Genomic DNA, 6,000 nt, shown 5'->3' on the forward strand with positions numbered 1-6,000 from the left:
CCAGCTGTTTGCCCCCAATGGCCAGTGATGGACGTAACTGGTTGAACCGGGGTGCCGGTAGCCACAGCCACTCCATCTTGGACGGGTTGAGTTTGAGTCTGTTACTTCCCATCCAGATCCGAACGGCTTCCAAACAGCGGGACATCACTTCGACGGCATCGTTGGGGTGGTCCGGGGTAGAGATGTACAGCTGCGTATCGTCAGCATACAGATGGTAATCTACCCCGAACCCACGGATGATCTCGCCCAGTGGCTTCATGTATGTGTTGAACAGGAGAGGCGAGAGGACCGACCCCTGCGGCACCCCACAAGTGAGCGGCCTCGGGCTCGACCTCTGCCCCCCAGTCAACACACATTGCGTTCGACCAGAGAAGTAGGAGGAGAACCACCACAAAACGGTGCCCCTCACCCCCAACCCCTCCAGGCGACGCAATAGGATACCATGGTCGATGGTATCAAAAGCCGCCGAGAGATCTAACAGGACCAAGATGAAGGAACAGCCCCCATCTCTGGCCCTCCAGAGATCATCCACCAACACGACCAAAGCCGTCTCCGTGCTGTGACCGGGCCGGAAGCCAGCCTGGCGCGGATCCAGATAATCAATTTCCTCCAGGTGCCGTGGGAACTGTTGCGCCACCACACTCTCTACAACCTTCGCCAAAAAGGGAAGGTTGGAGACGGGACAGTAATTAACTAAATTAGCTGGGTCCAGGGAAGGCTTCTTGAGTAGGGGCCTCACCACCGCCTCTTTCAAGACGGCCGTCAAGGACCCCTCCCTCAGTGAAGCGTTCACTAATTCCTGGAGCCAACCTCGTGACTGCAGTTGGTCCAGAATGCAGCCGCGCGGGTAATTATGGGGAGATCGAGGTTCTCCCATATAACACCTCTCCCGCGCGAGCTGCACTGGCTTCCTGTGGCCTACCGGGTGCGCTTCAAGGTGTTAGTTACCATCTTCAAAGCGCTCCATGGCATAGGGCCTAGTTACCTGCGGGATCGTGTCCTGCCCCATACATCCCTGCGGCCCATTCGCTCACACAGAGAGGGTCACCTCCGGGTGCCGTCCTCTAGAGATTGTCAGAGGGCAGTGCCCAGGAGTAGGTCCTTCTCTGTGGTGGGCCCTACCCTTTGGAACGACCTCCCCCCAGACATTAGGACAACAACCGATCTCCGCTCCTTCCGCAGTAAACTGAAGACCCACCTGTTTTGGCTAGCTGGCCTGGCATAACTCGACAACTTTTCCACCCCTGGTCATTTTTAATTGTTAATTTTAGTTTTTAAACTTTTAATGTTATTGGGGTTTTAACCTTTTTGAGTATTGTAATTTATTTATTTATTTTTTACCTCCTCTGTATGACACTGTGCTGACTGTTGCTTGTGTACGTCGCCCCGAGTCCCTGTGGGGAGAGGGGGCGACTAATAAGTTCAAATATAAAAAAATATATAAAAGAAATATGTCTGCCAGGAGGTAACAGTTATGATTATGCCAGGCCAGCCAATCGGAACAGGTGAGTCTTCAATTTTTGTCGGAAGGAGCGGAAGTCAGTGGTGGTTCTAATGTCGGGGGGGAGGTCATTCCAGAGGGTTGGGCCCATCACAGAGAAGGCCCTACTCCTTGGCGCCGCCCGTTGGCATTGCCTAGTGGACGGCACCAGGAGAAGTCCCTACCTGTGAGAGCGAATTGGCCGCAGGGATGTGTGTGGCAGGATGCGATCCCGCAAGTAACTAGGTCCTGTGCCATGGAGCGCTTTAAAGATGGTGATCAGGACCTTGAAACGCACCCGAAAAACCACAGGCAGCCAGTGCAGCTCACGCAGGAGAGGTGTTACGTGGGAGTACCTAGTACTCCCCATGACAGCCCGCGCGGCTGCGTTCTGGACTAGCTGCAGTCTTCGGGCGCGTCCCAAGGGGAGCCCCATGTAGAGAGCATTGCAGTAGTCCAGGCGAGACGTCACCAGTGCATGAGTGACCGTGCGTAGGGCATCTCGGTCCAGTAGGGGGCGCAATTGGCGCACCAGGCGAACCTGGTGGAACGCCCCCCTTGCCACGGCTGCCACATGTTCATCCATTGACAGCCGGGCATCTAGGAGGACGCCCAAATTGCGCGCCCGTTCCACAGGGGGCAATTGTTCGCCCCCTATGGCCAGCGATGGAGTCAGCTGGCTGAACCGAGGTGCTGGTAGCCACAGCCACTCAGTCTTGGAGGGGTTGAGTTTGAGTCTGTTGTCCCCCATCCAGACCCCAACGGCTTCCAAACATCGGGACATCACTTCGACAGCCTCGTTGGGGTGGTTTGGGGTTGAAATGTACAGCTGGGTGTCATCAGCGTAGAGATGATATTCAACCCCAAAACCACGGATGATCTCCCCCAGTGGCTTCACATATGCGTTGAACAGGAGAGGCGAGAGGACCGACCCCTGTGGCACCCCACAAGTGAGTGGCCTCAGGGTCGACCTCTGCACCCCTGTCAACACACATTGCGTCCGGTCGGAGAGGTAGGAGCCGAACCACCGCAAAACGGTGCCTCCGACTCCCATCCCCTCCAGCCGGCGCAATAGGATACCATTGTCGATGGTATCAAAAGCCGCTGAGAGGTCTAATAGGACCAGGATAGAGGAACAACCTCTATCTCTGGCCCTCCAGAGATCATCAACCAACACGACCAAGGCTGTCTCCGTGCTGTGCCCGGGTCGGAAGCCGGACTGACGTGGGTCTAGATATTCGGATTCGTCAAGGTGTCGCGGAAATTGCTGTGCCACCACATTCTCAACAACCTTCGCTAGAAAGGGAAGGTTGGAGACTGGACGATAATTAGCTAGCTCCGTTGGGTCAAGTGAAGGCCTCTTGAGTAAGGGCCTCACCACCGCCTCTTTCAAGGCAGTTGGTAAGGAACCCTCGCCCAATGAGGCGTTCACCAGGCCCAGAAGCCAGCCTCGTGTCACCTCCCAGGTTGCCAGTACCAGCCAGGAGGGACACGGGTCCAGTAAACATGTGGTGGCTCGCAGTCCTCCACGTAACCCGTCCATATCGTCGGAAGTAACAAACTCCTCCCAGAATGGCACCTCAAGACCTGCCTCCGACGTCTCTTCTAGACCGCTAGCGGAGACCCATTCGCTGCGAATCTGAGCGATTTTGTCCTGCAGATATTCCCCAAACTCCTCTGCTCTACCCTGCAAGGGTGCTTCCCGCAGCCTCTGGGAAAGGAGGGAGCGGGTCACCCTAAACAGGGCGGCAGGGCGGTTATCTGCGGACGCAATAAGAGTGGCACAATATTGTCGTTTGGCCACTCTTAATGCCACAAGGTAAGTCCTTAAATAGGCACTTACCTGTGCTCGGTCAGACTCGGAGCGTGACGATCTCCATCTGCTCTCTAGGCATCTCTTGCGACGCTTCATCACCCCCAGCTCCTCGGTAAACCAAGGGGCCTGGGTGATTCGATGCCGCAAGAGAGGCCGCAAAGGCACAACCCGGTCCAAGGCACCGGCGGCCACACTGTTCCATGCGGCCACTAGGTCCTCCGTCCGGGTGCGGGTCAGGGCTACAGGGAATGGCCCAAGCTCCATCTGGAACCTATCAGTTTCCATCAAGCACCTGGGGCGGAACCATCTAGAGCATTCCGGTTCCGCCTCCCCGCGATGGGGAGCAGCGGTTGGAAAGTCGAGCCGGAGAAGTGAGTGATCTGACCATGACAGGGGCGTGACAACTAAATCCCCTACTTCCAGATCACTCCTCCACTGGCCAGATACAAAAATAAGGTCCAGTGTGTGACCTCCCTCGTGTGTGGGGCCCCGAATTACCTGGGTCAGGTCCATGGCTGTCATGGAAGCCATGAACTCCCGAGCCACCTCGGAAGTTTCCCCTACCGATGGCAAGTTAAAGTCCCCCATGACTAACAGCCTGGGGGTCTCAACTGCCATCTCGGAGATCACCTCGAGGAGCTCGGGCAGGGCCGCTGATGCATAGCGAGGAGCCAGGTATACAATCTGCAAGCCCAACTGTCTCCCTGGGCCCCACTTCACACATAGGGACTCACAACCGGTTATCTGTGGCACAGTGGACTCTCTTGGCTCGAGACCCTCCCTTACGATAACCGCTACCCCACCACCCCTACCCTGGGCCCGTGGCTGATGGAATGCACGGTAGCCCGGCGGGCACATTTCCACGAGGGGGAGACCTCCCTCGTGGCCCAGCCAGGTCTCCCTTATCCCTGCCAGGTCCGGCTCCCCCTCCGAGATCAAATCATTAATGAGGGGGGCTTTGTTGGCAACGGACCTGGCGTTGCATAGCATCAGTCTCAGGCCCCGGCCCTGTAGATCCTGACCACCTAGATTGCGGGGGTTGGGACAAATGGCCGGCCGTATCCAACGGCCCCGGTCTCCCAACCGGTTAAGAGATCTCAACCTACCCTCGCACCTACCCCTCCCCACGACCGTTAGAATGGGAAGACCCTCTTCTGGAATGTCACCACTCCCCCTTCTCTTAATCGCTCCGCTCACTTCCTGGTTAGACCCACCTGTCTGCCTGGCACTATTCCCTCCCTCAGCCTGACTGAGCCCACCCTGGAACCCCTTAAGAGACATAAAAAAGATCTAATTAAAAAACCCCTAAGATTGCGCTTCCTCCACCTCTCTGGATTGATAAATCCCTCATCGAGGTGGGCCCTCGCGAGGGCAGGGGGGCATAGTTGCAAGAGGGGGGACTCCCACAATAAAACCAGGGCTGCCCTCGAGTACATGGTAAGGTAACATTTCCGACAGGGCTACAGTTTGGTTGGGGATGTTACGGATGGTAAAAATTCCTTTGTTCCAGTGGAGTAAACGGCCCAAATCTTGGAGGGTGAAGAGATGATTAAATCACATAGTCAGGGGGAAAAGTTAGTCCTGCGCCAAGGAGCCTCCTACCTCTTGCCAGCCAGATCTCCAGCCCCACAGCGTTCCTCCACCAAAAGCTGCCAGCCTCCAGCGCTCCTCCAAAATCCCCACTGAATATACTATCCAAATTACTCTATCTTTTTCAAACAATACCGATTAAATTAGATAATTTTTTTTCGAACAACTAAATAAAATGGTATCCCAATTTATTTGGTCAGGGGAAAAACCGCGTATTAAATACAAACTTCTACAAGATAGTAGAAACAGAGGCGGCTTTGGACTCCCAGATTGGGAGCTATATTACCAGGCGGCAGCCCTAACATGGTTAAAAGACTGGATCCAATTAAAAAATAAAAGAATCCTTATGCTAGAAGGACACGATCTCCAACTAGGCTGGCACGGCTTCCTCTGGGAGGGAAAGACTAAATCCCATTCCTACTTTCAGAGACATATAGTAAGGGATGCTCTGCTTAGGGTCTGGGAAAAAATTAAAAAAAAAACCCACTACCTGAAAATCCCAAGCTGGTTATCAACCATGGAGGCAATGACATATCCATTTACTATAGACCTTAGTAAAATGGTAAGATATGCAGACCTCTTAGATGAAAAAGGAGAACTAAAATCAGTACAAGATCTGAAAGCACAGGGAATAAATATGGAATGGTGGCCCTACCTACAAATTAAAACAAGATTTAAAAAAGATCAGGAACAATACAGAATATATGAGACACAAGTGGAATTAGATAAAATATTACTAGGAACTGGAGGAAAAATAATCACTAGATTATATAACTTTCTTTTAAAATATAAAATGGAGGAAGAGACAATGATTAGCTGGGGAAGAAATTTTGGCCATAATATAGAGTTAGAAAAATGGGATAAACTGTGGGAAAGAAATTATAAATTTACGACGGCAGTAGCTTACAAAGAAAATCTCTATAAAATGTTTTATAGATGGCATTTGCCTCCAGCGAGATTGGCTAAAATGTACCCAAATTTATCCCCTAATTGTTGGAGATGCAACCACAAGCCTGGAACATTCTATCACATGTGCTGGACTTGCCCCATCACAAGAAAGTACTGGTGCAAAATTTGGAAGTGGTTAGAAGAAATTACTGAGCGAAAAATAGAA

Source organism: Natrix helvetica (genome assembly GCF_964273705.1).
Source record: "Natrix helvetica genome assembly, chromosome: W".
Classification (NCBI taxonomy): Eukaryota; Metazoa; Chordata; class Lepidosauria; order Squamata; family Natricidae; genus Natrix; species Natrix helvetica.